At 35.4% G+C, this 17,655-nt stretch overlaps 1 pseudogene across 1 annotated transcript in view; it reads left to right on the plus strand.

Moving 5' to 3' along the window:
- Positions 1-222: 222 nt before the first annotated feature.
- The window catches only part of LOC149537829 (F-box protein SKIP31-like), a 97,093-nt pseudogene continuing 79,660 nt past the window's right edge, over positions 223-17,655 (plus strand). Inside the window, exon 1 of the transcript XR_016355909.1 lies at positions 223-499. The product of XR_016355909.1 is annotated as an F-box protein SKIP31-like (transcript). The remainder of the gene's footprint in view (positions 500-17,655) is intronic.

A 17,655-nucleotide genomic window follows, 5' to 3' on the forward strand; every position in this document is an offset into this window, starting at 1 on the left:
ACAAACCATAAAAAAAACTTAAAAAAACAAAACACCTAACCACCTTTCCTCCAAAATGGCTAATTAAACCATTTCCCCGTTAAATTTATAAGTATACCCATTAATTTTTCCCTCTCCCCATACTTTCAGAACCTAGGCAACTGACGACCACACCAGGTATTTTTATTATACAATCGAAACCCTCTCCAGAAAAGCATTCATCTTTACTTTGATTATGGGGTCTTAAAAATCATAAAATTACGATGAAATATCCCTAATCAAGCCAGCAATAAGAAAACAAGTGATGGTTGTCTTGCGCTCAGTCCACTCTCTATTTGCGGATCATTAGACGTCCACTTATACACGCTATCCTCGTATTGGGTATTTACAATGTCCTCGCTAGAAATTGATAAATATTATGTCGGAGGGCAGTGAAGATGATGAAGAATTACTTGCCCAGTTCCTCGAAGCTGAGGTGCTTGCCGAAGATGTCTGTGAAAGTTCTCAAGATTTAAACCAGGTTGGTATTTACATTCTTTTTAGTCACATAGTTTTCAGCCATAACGACATCTCGTTTGGTTTTCTTTTTATTTGCATTTAGAGTGTACATGAACAAAAATTTCGTTTCAGGAATTTCCACTTGCTTAAGCTATGGATGAACTAATTTTAACCCAATTTTGAATTACAGAAGTTTATCTATACTCCATTGTATTTTTCTTGTTTTCAGTTTGCATTGAGATTCTACTGAAACAAAAGTTAAAACGTTCTTTTCAGTAGTACTCACATGCTTGTACAGATCCAAGTTTCAGTGAAACCCACATTTTTGTACAGGCCCATACAGTAGGCTCTTAAGCTTCTGTCAAATTATAGTTTCAGTCTAAGTCACAAGGTTCGAGTTCGAGTTCGAGTTTGACAAGGATGAAGTTCGGATGAAGTTCGACAAGTCAAAAAACTTGAAAAAAAATTCGACATTAAATTCGCCTCATGTAATTCTCAAAAAAATATGTTATTTATCATTATTATTATATGTTTGAGTTTAATGCAAGGAACTTTTTAATTCATAACTACAATAGAAAACATCTCTTCATGTCTACCAATATATCCAACATATAATTAGAATAGTTTGAGATTACAAAATAGATTTGAAATCATTACAACAAAAGATATCACATTTATAAGATATAACCCATAAGGAACATGTGAAATCATGATTACAAAGTTCTTTTACTATTCAAAAGATAGATCAGCGTTTTATACTTTAAAGTTTAGAACTTCAAATAGCTCAAAGTTAGCAAAAGTACGAAGGTAGTTCTTGTCAAAATATTATAGTCAAAAGTCAATACTATTAAACTTCAAAAAAGCTCCAAGTTATTGAGAGCACTTGGTTGATCTACTGTAGAATCATCATCAATGTCACTACTTAGCTCATCATCCAAGAAGTCTGGTTCCTCTAGAGGTCCAGTTGCCATGTCTTCGGAAATTCCCTTTTGTGAAGAAGATGTGGAGTCCTTTGCTGATTGGTTCATGAGCAATTTCAAATTGCTGTGAACATAGACAAGATCTCCCAACTTTCCGGACAGCAGCTTGTTCCTCTTTTTAGAATGAATGTGGTCAAAACAACTCCAGTTCCTCTCACATGCTGATGAACTTGCTCCCTGACTCAATACTCTAATGGCAAAGCGCTGTAGTTCAGGAGTTTGCGCCCCATAGCTCATCCACCATCTATACCCAGTTACCTCAACTCGTGCCATGTCATATTGTGCTGCTTGCATTCCAAACATCCCTTCTACTTTCTTGTATCTCCAACATTGGTCCCTGATCAAAGCTGCAATGCTTTGATCCGGCTCATACTTGCTAATGGCATCATAAAGGCCTGCCATAATTTCACTATCACTTTGTCTATCGATACGAAATAACTTGGGCTCCAAATAGCAAGCTGCTGCATGTAGAGGTGTGTGCATCATTTTCCACCTGAAATCAACTGCCTCCCATATCTTCATGTACTCTGCTTCCACATTTTTCAATGCTCTCTGAATGGATTTTTTACAACGGTCCATGCTTTCATAAAGCATGCCAAGGCAAGGAGCGTCACCATCCACCATACGAAGAACATCAACAATTGGACCACATATGTTCAAAACCTTTGATCCACTTTCCCAAAAATTGCTGTTTAAAATGATTTGCTCTATGTTCTTCCCCTTAGCACTTTTAGAAAGTGCTGAACTTTCCCACTCATTAGAACAAATCACAGATCTCAAAGCTGCTTTTTCTTCAGTTACTCTCCTCAATGTGATATAGAATGAAGCAAACCTTGTGTCACAAGACTTCAACAACTCTCTCGATGCATGTTTCCTGTAAAGACTCAAGGTGAGACGATGGTTTCTAATGAAATTTGCAACTGATCTCCCCCTATAAATTGCTTCATATATCCATGGGAACTTGGCCAAGTCATGAAGCAACAAATCCAAACAATGGGCTGCACATGGGCTCCAATAAATCTGTGGGTACTTCTCTACAATCAGCTTCCCAGCTCCCACACAATTTGCTGCACTATCAATGACCACCTGAACCACATTTTCTACCCCCACTTCAATAATAGCTTCTTCTAATATTTGGAAAATATATGCTGAAGTTTTCTTTTGATTGGTTGTGTCAATCACTTTCAAGAACACAACGTCTTCAGGGGAAGCCACTAAAACATTAATCAAAGGCCTCTGACATATATCTAACCACCCATCACTCAATATAGTACAACCTGTTGCCTTCCAAGAAGCTTTAATCACATCTAACTTTCCTGTCACTCTGCCTTTGGACCTCTCTAAAAGAGTTGTTCTTAAAGCTTCTGAAGATGGAGGTGTGTAGCCTTTACCGAACTCTGTTGTTTTCACAACTGCATTACGAAAATGGAGATTCCTTGCCGTATTGAATGGGACAGCACTCGTAAAAAAAAAATCAGCCCATGCATCATCCACCTCTTGTCTCTCTATTGGTTTCCAAAAGCTATTTAATGTTCCACTCTGTTTTATTGCACCTGTGGATGAAGACTTGAGAACACTAGAGGATGACACAGATGTGAACCTAGACACATCCTCTTGAATTCTTTGTTTTTTTTGTATCTTTTTTTTGTCAGCTTCATTCATAAGGGCTAGTTCTCTCTCTATATTAGCTACCATTGCATCCGTCACTTTTGGACATGCTCTAACACCTCCTCCTGTACCCCCACTAATACCAAGTAAGTGGTCTCTTGCCCTTGTTAGGCTTCCTGTAAAATCTTTCTTACAATTAGTACAATAGAGTTTAGCACCATCTTTTGTCACATATTTCCATACTTCAAACTTTGATTTTTTGGCAGCCATTCAATTACAACCTGCATGATGCAAAAGAAAATTAATATTAAAAAGCATTCGATATTTTTTTGAAGACATTAAAAGGAAATATAAGAAGTAATTAATTCAAACTCTATAATGAAACATGAACAAATACGAAACTTCATTTTAATTAACTAGATACATAAAATAATCTTTTTAAACTCTTATAAAAAAATAAAAATATTCTAAAATTAAAAAATATTAAACTTTTAACAACTAAGTAAAATCTAAATCTAACAAAACAAAACCACTTGAGTAATCTATTTGTTTTAAAATATAAAGTAAGTACATAATACTTTTTCTATGTTTTAATATACATTAGTTTTTTATTTTATATACAAATAATAAATAATAAATAAAAATTACATAGTATAAATAAATAAATAATATTTATTATTAAAAATAAATAATGATATTAAGTCAAATTATTTTGCACTTTGCTTTAAAAATAAATAATACATACAAAATTAAATAATTATACAAAGGAAATATTAAAAGCTTATGAAAATAAATATAATATTTTAATTTAAATATTTATATAACAGTTTAATATATATAAAATCCTATTGTTTATTATTGTTTTATGATAAATATTGTTATATTAAAATATAAATCTAATATTACGTGATGTTTAAAATCTTAATATTTTATATTAAAATAATCTATTATTGTTTTACTTTTAATATTTATAGCTTAACTTTATGTATTATGATATTTTTAGAACTTTTAATAATAAAAAAAGTTGAAAACATAACATTATAAAATAATAATAATAAAAAACAATATTTTTAAAACATAACTTTAAAACTTTATAAGTAAAATCATACCATTTATAAAACTTAAAAAAGTTTAGCGAAAGGAGGCATAAAACATTTATCAAACCTAAAATACTTTGCAAGTTTGCTGAACATGATGAACAATGAACATTATCCGTTGCAGGCAACAAGTTACAGAACAATGAACATTATGTGGATGCCTACCTCTGTCGTCCACGTGAACGTCCGTCTGCCGTCCGCGTGAGCCTCCGTCTAAAGTTTGAAAGGGTTTCGGTCAGTCGCTCCAGCCTGTAGCTAGCCCCCAGCGATCTTCCTCCAGCCTCCAACGGTTACAAACGATTTTTCAACAGTGTTTCTGCCCTCCACAGTGGATGATGCCCTCAGGAATTCGCCTCAGAACTTCAGAAGCCTCAAAAACTTCGAAAGCGAACACCAAAAACACTCGTGATGTAGTTACAACGACCGGCAGTGTTTATTTATTACATTTTAAAGTCGAAAACCCTAAAACGACCCCACAATAAAATATTATTTTTGAAAAATGACAACAGAATATCGGCCATACGAACTTGAGGCGAATTTTATGAATTTTTTAATTTTTTTTTAGAGTTCGCCGAATTTTGAATTTCAAGCCGAAAATTCGGCGAACCCTGTGACATAGATTTCAGTTATACCCACATTTGATTTTTGTTGTTTATAATTTTCAGTCAGATTTTATAGACCCAAGACTCTTTGAGTAGCATCCACATCTTGTTAGGACAGATTCATGGGGTATATTTTGAAGTTAGTTAAAGTTTAGCTGTACTGGTATTTTATTTCTTTCTCTAATTTGCATACAAACTTCACGGATATAAAATCTCATGTGAGTAATGCCATATGTTATAACAGATCCGTTTCCATTGATTGGCTCAATTTAATATTTATTACATGCCAATCTTTATAAATTCTTGTTATTGTTTGGGCTGATTTTATTTGGAACTGCATTTTCCCTTGTCCTGTTTAAACCTTATTTAAAATTTCAGTTGTTGATATGATTCTTAATTTGTGAACCTATATTTCTAGATAATTTAGGGCAGCAGTCTTATATGGTCAAATTAAATAGTTAGTGCATACAAATCTTGAATGTACACTACCTCTGCAATATTGAAATGGCTTCCAGTTCCACACCTCTCAAGTCCTGGTCAACAACTTTTGCCCTTTTCCAATTTAAAAATGTACAGAACTTCATCAAGCTGTTTTATATTTCATACATTAAGCTATCTTTCTTGATAATTCTAGGCCTTCGAATTGACTGAGTCAGGACACATAAATTCTCAATTATACAAACACAACAAATGGGGATTAGCACAACCACAAGCAACTAAACCAGATTTTGACTGCATCACTAGTTATCCACATTAATTTATTTTTGTTGAACAATGGAACAAATCTAGAGCTAAGCACAGCGAAACTTAAAATCAAAGCAGGACAGATTTAACATCTAAAGACTAACATACAATATATAAATTAGATAGCAAGATTTAACAACAAACTTCATTTTTATATGGGAAGAAGCCCTTCATTTTTTCAATTCTTTCTGAACTCACTTTATTAAAATTTCCTCCGTTTATTTTCATTTTGTTATTTTGCTCCATTTTCTGCATACTTTTCATCTGATAATGTTTTCTATAGTCGTACTACAGGCTCTTGTTCCTCCAGAATTCCAATACATTTTATGCTTCATCTTTCATTTTATCACTTCATACTTTTACAGTTTATCACTTGATTTTTTAACTATATTCGACTTTAATATTATACATATGTACATTATTTACATTATTTACAGATATCTTTTCTTCGTTCATTCTCTTGCGCACAGAGGATCCTTCCTTTCCCTATATATTTTCAACTTTGATCCATTTACGACATCTGGTATTTCTTTTCCGTCCAGTGTCCACAATTTAATTGCTCCGTTATATCCAACTTCTCGTATCTTATACGGTCCAACCCATTTAACTTTAAATTTTCCAGGCCTTATTTCATTTCGTCTATTATTCTTTAGTACTAACTGACCAGGTTGAAATCTGTTTAATTTTAAACGTTTCTGACGCCATACCTTCCACCTATTTTGTGCAACTTCCACGGCCCATGCTGCATAGTTCTTATTCCTTCGGTACGGTCACTTCCGTACGGGTACCGCACCTTCAATTAATGGTATTCGGTGGACACGTAGCTCTGTTGGTACTCCTTTTAAGTCCTTATATGTCCAAGCAAAAACATCCTTGTACTCCATAAATATTCTGAATGCTGCTGCCTTTAATACTGGGTTCCAATCGTCTCCTACAAAAATGTTCTTCGGATTTTTCTCATCACACAAGTTCATTGCTTTCACTGTTGGCTCTTCATACTTTATCGGTTTATCTTTACTGAACGTATGGGCCAGTGTTTCATCCACCTGCGCTTCTCCTTCCTTCAATTCACTGTACTCCTTTGGAAACTTATGGCCTTCTTTTCCTTCCTCGATACTCAAAATATTGCAGCTCGGAAAGACCTCATAATCTCCCATTTGCCAATATAGCAGTCCATTCATGGAATCTAAGTCATCATCAGTTGACCCTCCTTCCAATCTTAGCTCCCCTTCATCATCTGGTTCCATCCTTTTTTTTCCTTCGTCATCATTCTTGCCTTCGCCTTCTGAGTCCAACGGCACTGCTTCTTCTCCTACCATCTGTGTATGCAAATCGATTATAAATCTCCTACCTCCTTTCTCCATTGACAGAGTATTCCTTTTCCAATCATGCTTTACCTTAGCTTGCACCAACCACCCCCGTCCCAGGATGGCGTCGTACCCTCTTCTCTTTAATGGAATAACTACAAAATCCAGTAAAAATGGTTGTGTCCCAATTGTTACCGGCTGCGCCATTAGAGTGCCCAAGGGTTTTATCCCATGTTAATCTGCTGTAACTGAAAGGTGGGTGGCCATAGTGTTGGTTGTCCAAGTTTTTTTTAGATATCTTCCAGCATCACATTCACTTCCGATCCTCCATCTACTATTGTATCCGTTAGCACTGTGCCTAGAATGCCCATCTCCACCATTGTTGGGTGTCTACCTGTCGTAAGTGCTAATAACATCGGTTTGTTGCTGCTGCTGTGGTTGTTTTCGTACTATCCTTTGCTTCCTCCTTTACTCTCGGGGACGGTGTCATATTTATAATAGCTGTACGCAATTGTGGCATGGTGAGAAGAAGATCATTTAATTTAATTGGCACTTTCGTTTGCATTATCTGTTTCACCATGTCTTGTTCCGCCAAGTTTCTTTTCGAAGTTTTAGCAGTGTCATTTACTTGTGACTTCTCCGCTCTCATTTGCTTCTCTATCTCTGTTCGGGCTTTTTGTAACCTCTCCTTCTCTTCTTCTGCATTCAGATATTTTGCCTTCCTCGCTTGCTCCCGCGTGATCGCCAACACGTTTTCATCACATGTTTCAATACTTAATAAATTTACGCCTTGCTTTGGACATTTTGAATCTTCATGGTCCCCCGGACCACACCATCTGCACAGTAGCTGCGGCGTCTCTTTCGTAGTACAATCCCTCGCGAAGTGACCTCAAAGATTACATGCCTGACACTGTATCATCGACCGTCCACTCGCATCATATTGTATTCTACTTTGGCCTCCATTGTTATTGTTATTGTTTCCACCCCTTCCGCCTCTATTATTATATCGATATCCACCTGAAGTTGCATCATTGCCCGTGTTGTTGCTATTGTTGCCCGGAATATAATCTATTATCCATATTGTTGTTTATTTGTTAAGTGGGTTCGTACTCTAAGATTTACATTTAAAGGGAAAACGGAAAAAATCGGATTCAGGACAGTATGGTGTTGGTTGGGTTTATTATAGTACTGGTACGGGTCATTACATAATATACTGGCAAGTTTTCTCTATTGTTCATTGGTGTGTTTTTGCACAGTGAATGGTTGTGATCTTGTTTGGAGTATTACATGGTAATGTACATCCTCAAAATAGATTATATTTCATGTTGTTAAGTAGAATTTGCTTTGAGTAATTTAGTTGGATAAGAGTAATTGCAAATGTAATCAAACAACCAAACCACTAGTTGCTTATTGATTGGAAGTGCCTTGCATGGTTGAACGACATTTGAATGCTCTTAACTTCATTTTTTTACTTGTTCTTTGATTTGCATCTGTAGATGGGATTAAGGAAATGTTATTGATTTGAAATCCATTTGAACACACCGTAGAAGCTTGACCTAGTTGAATGGTGTCGATGACAAGACTGCATCTAGTAGAGTCCAAGGGTATGCATTCTTTCTTGCATCCTTAGGTAGAAGTAGAAATAGTTTAGCTTCATAAGTTCAAGTTCAGTTCAAGTTGCATTTCACTAGTTGAAAGCTAAGTATGTCTTCGTTGCACATTGTGAAGCCAAATCAATCGGATCAAGTTGACAAGTCTTAGAGAACAACGTAAGTCCTCTTGTGATATCAGCATATCAGATTATTTTCACTGAATATCCACATTAAGAAGGAACCTTGGAGTCTATCTTTTGTTGCAGTCTTAGCATAAGCGGTGTCCTTGTTCAGGAGAGGATTCAATATTTAGTTTTTCATCCTGAGATATTGAGTGTTCGATCTTGTATGTTGTAAGGGATTAAAACTCACATCAATAGGCCCAATCTAGCCTTTATGTGCATTACAATCCAAATGGTTGTTTCAAATGGTCATACATGGCAAGGGTGGTGGCACAATGGGTTTGTCTGAAAAACTGAGATGGATTCACAAATGGGCCCCTTGGATCATATGGTGTTCTCCAGTTTTTCTGAAAGGATCAACATTAAGAGTGATGCTCATAGCGAGGATGGGAAACATTTGCACAAAACTAACCACAATCATCAAGAAGAATTTGGCATTAGAAGTAGCAGTTTCTATTTTTTCTTATTGTTTACTCTTCATTTTTTCGGTGAAACAAAGGGGATTGATTTGCACGCCTCTTGCACATAAACTAGTACGGTAGAAAGCATAGACAACTTATTTAATCATGATCGCTTGTGGTCTTGATTACCAAACTAAGAGGATAAGAATAGTTTCTCCATCTTTTGTTTTCTTAACATAAATCCATGCTTAAGAAACTAGAAGCTTGCTCATGTTTTAAATAATATACTTCCACCATAATCCCTTCAATAGGTCCAGAAATACTAAATGCAAAATAACCAAAAAATTTAAAAGACTTACCCCTAAATAGAGTTGTAAGTTGCCTTGGTACATGTATTGACATACCTGGTATGGATATAGATATGGTACGACGTTGATATAGCGTGAATATCATGTTTTCTTGTGACTAAAATTTCTTTTTTTGCTGCACTCAATTCATTGAGATACAACATTTATGCCCTTTGTGCTGTATATGTTGAAGAGAAAAGTAAGATTATAAATCACCGGTGTTTCTGGGAAAGGGGTTTAGAGATGAAACATCTCTTTGCCTTGGGGTGCAACCACAGGACCTGTGCCTGTAAAACCCCTACAAAGCAGGAGATTTCTTCTTTGGGGTGGTGCTTTGTTGCCCTTGGGTGACCAGTGGATTCACAAATGTCTCTTGCTGTAACATCAGGATACTCTACAACTACAATTAGCTGAATTTAATATTCTAATTATTAGATGAGATAAAAGCTAATCGAAAATTCTGAATCTATTTTGATTACTGAATATCAAAATTTGTTCTAATAGTTGAGAATACTGAATTTTAACTCTAGTCTAAATAATTGCAAGAAAACCTCAGCTAATATACTTAAAAGAATCATTTTATGTTACTTCTAATTTACAAGAAAGTATCTTTCAGATTATATAAAGAAACTTAAATAAACAAAGATACGTACTGATTTTCTTGAGAGACTCTTCCAATTAATTGACCAAGCTCTGACTTTGGTGAGGGGAGAAGCATTAACATGGGCTTAACCTCCCAACCGTGGACCATTTTACTTATCCCCACAAGTTCTAATTAAATAGAACGACCCTCCTTACCTTGAGGTCAGGCTTGGGATGTTCATCGATCCAATCATCGGAGTACTCAGGGGGTTGAGGTCCCAACAGCTATTCGATTGAATAGCTGAAGTATCAGGACAACAACGCGATCATTTTGTTGTGGCATGAATGCTCTTCTATCGCCCTGGCTAGGGATTTCAGAGGTGGGTTTTTGTAACCCGATCTCCACCGCTCAACTTGACAATCAAAGTGGATTTACATGAGCTAATCAGATTATTTTGAATTAAATAGTTATTGATATCCTTCTTGTTTTTCTTGTGTCAGGTTCATCTACACATCTCACCATTAACAGATCTACAGATCGGTGATTAATCAGTGCCTGAACCTTTTATATCTTATTCATAAGATTATGGTTCTGCTTTCTCAGATTTTCCTTGGTTTTTTTCAGAGTTGATCTTCATTAATGATTTTGGTTAGATGAAACGGATTTGTGACACAGGTTGATAATGATGCAGTTCTATATTCAAGTATTGTGGATTGGAAATGGTGTATAACAAAAGAATGAGATCAGAAATCTTAACATATCAGAAGCATCATATACTACATTGCTAGACAATGTTTGCAACTCTATTGTTTCCTACAGTTATGATGAGCTTCAAGATTAATATTATGACTGAATCCTTTCACTTAACTCTTCCTCACTGTTACAACCCGACTCAAAAAGAAAGAAGTCATAGAAGATGAAGAAACAAAATGTGAGTAAGGGAATGAAGTACGTTTAAACACACTCTTGTCCACAGTCTGCTGAACGATTTGCTTGTGAGTCTTCAACGCAACTGACTCCTGGCTCTTAGAATGTGCAAGATCGTCTTCATGTATGCTGTGATGAAAGGTTTCGTGGTTAGACAAATCGGGATTGCAAGCGTGAATGTTTGGCAAGAAATTCGGGTATCAAAAGAACAATCTAAAATGGATAACCCATGGCAGAGAAAGAAGGAGGCTTTTCCTCATCACCAATTTCAAATCATTGATAGACAATTTCTCAGACCATGGCGAGAGTATCAGCAAGCGGAAGACATTGGTTACTGTCATTTGAAAATGACAAAGGCAGAATTTAAAAGATATGAATCAACTTTTCATCTCCTGCCATTACAAGATTGAAATACAATTGGAATTCCCATCAATTGGAAATATAAAACGTTGGAACAATGGGTGAAAAGTTTTATTAATATAATTTAATGTTATATTATTATTTTGGTTAGATTATAGTTAAGTATATTCAAAGTGACATTATTGTATTATAGATTATTTTATAATAGTGCCACTTTGCAAATATTTAATTGTGATTCTAATCAAAATAATGATATAATATTAAATGATATTACTTATTTTTTTTAAAGGTAAGAATTTTATTATTTAATTTAATAATCTTGTATTATTATTTTTTTAGCTCATGTAACTTTCCACTTTGAACTTTTATTGTCAAGCTTTAACAACCTTGCCATGGCGTCTTTTTGATCAAACCTGATATTCCTGATAACTAGGTCACATGATCGTCCCATTTCCGGATGACCTCATTTCGTAATGCTTCCCCTCCTTCTCGAGTCTTTATCCTGCAACCTTCAAAACAATCATTCTCGCCAAAAACATCAATTTCATAATTCATAATTTGCTTAAATAATACCGTTAGGAATTTCATCATACATAATAACTGATTAAACAATGGTTAAAGAGAAATTATAATCTTTTCACATGAACACAACGGCTATAAACTATATTCATTTCACATTAACACAACGGCTATAAACTATATTCATTTCACCTGAACACAACGGCTATAAATTATATTCATTTCACATGATCACAACGGCTATCTTTTAACTAAAGAGAAATTAGGGCAAAAATTGGGATGTAACACTTGCCTGTGCTGAGGATGGCAAGTTGTTCCCATGTTCTGCAAAAGGTAACAGTACGTAAATTGCCAATTGCCAAAAAAAAACTAAACCTAAAATCTTAATCCTAAACTTAAGAGGGTGACCCCTACTTTAAAAGCCTATGAATATACTAGATCATGCTTTCTTACACTAAAAGAAGAGAGGAAGAGGAAGACCTCTGCAAACTGTAGAAAACTGTCATTTAACATTAAAAACAAAAGAAAATGGCATGAGCACCATGAAAGTCCCCATGTGCATGAAGGCTTTAACTTGGGCTTGATGGTTGGGTTTGCCCCTAAACCCCTGGACAGGAGGTACCCTTAAACTCCATGAGAGATGCTGCCTCTTACCCTGCTATCATTGCCTCCTAGATCCACTATGGTTTTTTAAAAGAAAAAAAAAATGTCTTTGGCTGCATTGGACTAAATTCTGATTAAATTGAATTCCATTATACTTTTGGTTTCCTGAGTTAGTCTTGGTTTTAACTTTAAGTTGTGATCTATGGTTACAGTCAAATGATTTAGAAAATAAACTTAGCGATCTTAGTGAAAATGCTTGGATTTCACACATATACATTGTCACTAGAACTTGTTGTGGACCTCTTTGTCTAGTTTTTAATCCCTTGGGAACATGCTGAATCTCCTGGTTGATATTATATGTTCCATTCCAGGCATTGGTGTATCTAATGGCCATATACCCGATTTTATTTCCCTAATATTGAATATTATCTAATTTTTAATGTTTAATTAATTAATTATTTTTGCTATTCGTCAAGTGAAGGCTAGGGCCTGCTCCCATTTATATATATATATATATATATATATTTAATATTAAAAAGATTACATTGATTAACCATGTAGTGGTGATAGAATTGACTGGTTGAATAGACTGTCACAAGAGCAGAAACCAAAATAGACAACTCTAGAATACCCACAAAATCAAACAGGGCTAGAAACATGTGGAGCACCCACACCAACAGGAAAACCATAAGTTTTCCAGTTACAGAAGACACTAGAAACTATCAGGAAAACCCCCAAAAGATACCATCTTAGGACCCAACAAAGATAGAAATGACTGGAATACTCTAAGCCATAAGGCCCATCTTTCAATTTTATTCTAGCAGCCCCCTTAACTATAAATTTAGCTGATAGCAACATAGATATTTCCCTCGACTTTCATTAGCAATAGAAATATATTTGTGTGGCTTGCATATCCATTTTAATACCATCAAACCAGAATCTAACAAACCTAAGAAATACAATAATCGGATTGCTGGCCATCTGTTTGACAAAATTACAGTAAGTGGGAAACGGGACAAAAAGTGTGAATAAGGGCAGACCCTCACAGTGGTATCAGAGCAGTGTATCCTGCCATCTTGGTGGGTACAAATGATGATTAGACTGTGATATGACAGATTAGAGTATGCAACCGTGGACTTATCATTATACATAACTAAGATAAGGTTAGAAGGACAATGTTGATGTGAGTTTTGTTCCACTACCTACAGAATCAAATACTCAGTATTCCAGGATGAAATAACAAATCTCCAACAATCTCTTGAATAAGGATGCTCATATGTTAAACAACGTAGATGAATTGTGTGATCACAACCTCCAGGTTCCTTCTTAATGTGGACTTTCTCTTAGTTATAATGATGTGATATGATGGTTATCACAAATGGACTTAATCTATTCATTTTCAGCTTGACTTTTGCAACTCCATTCCAACCAAATAACATGGAAAGATAAGGGCTCAGGAACTCTATCTTACTCTATGAATGCAAGACAATTGTAATGTCCCATTTCAAAATGAAATTTAATAATAACTAAATTTAAAATTTATATTTAATTCCTCATACAAACAAATACATTAATCAATGTTATTAATAAATAATTAATATAATATAATGTTACTAATAATTATATAAATATTTATATCGTATAATATAACTAATGATGCAATAATTTATCATAATTCTTTAGCAATCTCGATTAGGAAAGAATTATACTGATCGACTTTATAAAAATGAAAGAGGAATACAAAAATTAAGGCACTTGCCTTGACAAGTACTAAGTCGTTCAATAGTCTCTGGATACATATGCATACTCTATTATAACAAGAAACAAATAATTTATATCTCTAAATTAATTTGTACTATAATAACAACTAATTAAGTGCATTGTAGAACCAGGGGAATTGAATCTTGTCCCATCATAGGAGGAGTGCTTAGGAAGATATATTAAGGGAGCGATATCTATTTATTGATCTAGAATAAGATGCAAACTAGAGTGAGCATGAATTGACAAAGATTGATCAATGTAAAAAGTCCAATGCCATTACAAAGATGGCCTTGACTCTTGTCTCTATGAGGGAAAAACATGAAAATTTTCATTGTATTGGATAACATCAGAGTCACACACCAAAAACTACCTTAATTGAAATATTTATGTAAAATTTGTCATTGCACAAGGTCAAGCAATTTTGGGGAGGGAACGATTGTAATGTCCCGTTTCGAAGTGAAATTTAATAATAACTAATAAAAATGTCCTGTTTCTGGAAAGCTCTCGACAAGGTGCTCCTAGTCCCACCCTGAAATGCCAAGAATGATGAGTCTGCTTGCTTACTAAAAATAGTAAACTTTTGGAAACCCCACTAAAACAATGCCAATTAGCCAGAGACTGAAATTGCCGAGGCCAAAAACTACTGTCTGTATAGAAAACCTGGTTTGCCCATGGGACCAATGCAAAATGAGCTAATGGCGCAACAAAACTCACTAGCTAGAAAATGGGACATGACAACCAGTATCAGGATTGGCAAGTTAGATTAGTTTGATAGCCATCTGTCCCTGCCCTGTCATTCTCTAATTTTGGGAAAAATGCTGTCCCCTTAACTTATGCCCTTGCCTCTGTATCCCTATTCCTGGATTTTCCATGGAACACTGAATTCAGACTGCAAAACTTCTAAAGTTTGAAAACCTGAAGAAACCTAAACTGTTATAAATACACAGCACATCTGCTTCTAAAATGTTAAAAAAAGACATTTTAAGTTTGTGAGTAGCAGAAATCGTTCATGAATAGGAACAGTTACAGTCAGAAATAGGAGTATTTAATCTGCAACAACCGTTGGAGATTGAGCAGAAACAATGGATGCTGTTTGGCAGCAAGACTTTATAATCAGCAGCAGACTTTGCTGACCGTTCTGGCCATGGCCAACACTTGTGAGCAGCAGTAGTGTTGGCCATCGGCAGGAGGAGTTTGTGAGAAAAATAGTCATCAGTGATGAGTTTTGGGAGTTTGTGATGAGTGACAGTGTTTGGTGATTGATCAGTACCATGAGTTTGTGAGTAGCAGCAGTTCTTGGCGATCAGTACCAGTTTGTAATCAGCAGGAGTCATTTGTGATTGATCCACAATAGGAGTTCGTAAGCAACAGAAATTGTTGGTGATCTTCTCTTATATAGCTTATACTTGATTTGTCGTGTTCTATATCTTTGATATCCCGTCTTATACAGCTTATAGTTTGTGAGCAGCAGCAGTTGGCAGTGTTTGGCAGGAGTTTGCAGTCGGCAGTAGAGATTGGTGATTGGTCTACAATAATAGTTTGTGAGCATCAGTGATTGTTGGTGATCAGTGGTTGGAGTTCGAATTATTTGTGTTGTATGTCTTTTGCTATATATTTATGTACGAGTTTTTTATAAATGCCATACCTGGTTGTATCACTGGTAGGGACCTTGAAAAATAGCCATATCCATAGTTGATTCTGATATGTTTCTTATGTGTACCTGTGTCTATGTAACTCTGCTTCTGACCAAACAAAACTTTTGTTTGAACAGTCTTGAAAAACAATCTGAAATAAATGTTCAAAAGCAATGTTGAGTGCAGGTTCAGAGGACCCTATTACTTCTCTGCCTGCTTGAACTTCCCAATATTTTTTAGAGTTGAAGATATATTGGAGTGTTTAAACATGCACACAGGCACATGCGCGCGCACACACACACACACACACACACACACACACGCACTTATTTCCTAATTAATGAAATTAATTAAGCATTAAAGAAGGTCTTCTCAAGAAACTCCTGTGTCACAGTTGATTGGTTCTGTAACTTGTTCTTGTTTTATTGCTTAAAGGGGGCTTAATTTATAGAGCTTCTGCTATCCAATAGAAGAAATATTTATACACTTTATAAGAACTAAAACCTGCTGTGGCCTTCTGAAAAATGTGCTGCTGTCCCATGCAATGAACAATGTGCTACTGTACTAACAGGCAGAGGCATACTTATCTCTAATCAATTCTAGTCAGACAAGGGTACTAGCGCTTAGCAATACCAACAGTGCTAATCATAACAGGCAGCAAAAATCCCACTCTTGTAATTAAAATTAAAACAATATGCCAACTACCAAGATCCTCTCAAGCCTTTTATATAGATACTACTTAATAGAAGATAGTTTGTCAAATCTGAAACTCATGATTGCTCTCAGTCAAATTCCTAGCTAGTAACCTTGTTGGGACTCAAATCTGTTATGTTAATCTGAAACTCATGATTGCTCTCAGTCAAATTCTTAGCTAGAAACCTTGTTGGGACTCAAATCTGTTGTGTTATCCTTATCTTGAGCTCCTTCAATTTTTAGCCTTTGGTGACACATGGTTTATGAAATTATAAGTGATTGGAGATAAATTAGGTTGGCCTTCATGTTAACTTGCCGCCTCCTCTTGTCTTGTATCACCTTTAGCCTCATGTCAAACATCTAAATTAGCAAAATCTCAAATTGGCCAAGTGTTATGTAGTTTATATTGTTTCTGAAACTTGTGTTGGGCATTGACAAGGTTTTCATAACCTTGCCATTTCTTTGTTTAGGTGAAAAGTTTGAGTTTTTGTCATTGGCACTTTACCAAGATTCTAAAATCTGTTGTGGGAGCCGACAAGGTTTTCTTTACCTTGTTAGGGCTCAACATTTGTTTTCTAATTTCTTTATTTTCTTTTGAAAGGCTTATGACTATCCATGTCTAAGTTTAGCTGATCTAATCTCCAACAAGGAAAAATGGAGCAAATGTAGTATGCGGAGGTTAGGGGTGGTCCTAGAATCAAGACAAGTTGCGGACACAAGTTTTCTCATGAAAACCAAGTATCAACAAAGAGGAGTTTCCTTCTAATGGTTGCAGAATATTTTGGGTTGTTCTGTAGCCTTCCTTAAATCTTGACTTATAAAGAGCTTAGTGAGAGAATAGGGAAAGGTTGTTGAACTAGAGTAAAGGCTTGAGGCATTTGTCAGGAATCCTGTTTGAGTTGTGAACCTTGTCCATATTGTTGATAGGCTCTCATGGCATCAATGTGCATGGGCCAAAGCTTGCAAAGTGAAAAAATACTTGCAAAAGGGCAACCTATGTTACTTCAAAAAGCATTTCAAAAGGGTTTTTAGAGCCAAATACAATGGTGTTAAGTGCTTCGTGCTCACCTACATGGTGGTGTCTTATATCAACAACCTCACAATGATTTCAAATGCTTATTTTACAAGTTGTGGCATGTATTTAGGCAATATGGCATCTTCATCGTTGTTTTCCAAGACGTTATATTGTAGTGACTAGGGTATGATTGTGGTATTTAAAGAATATTTTTGGTTTGTTT

Source organism: Cupressus sempervirens, chromosome 9 (assembly GCF_028749045.1).
Source record: "Cupressus sempervirens isolate cs-2001-9-10 chromosome 9, ASM2874904v1, whole genome shotgun sequence".
NCBI lineage: Eukaryota > Viridiplantae > Streptophyta > Pinopsida > Cupressales > Cupressaceae > Cupressus > Cupressus sempervirens.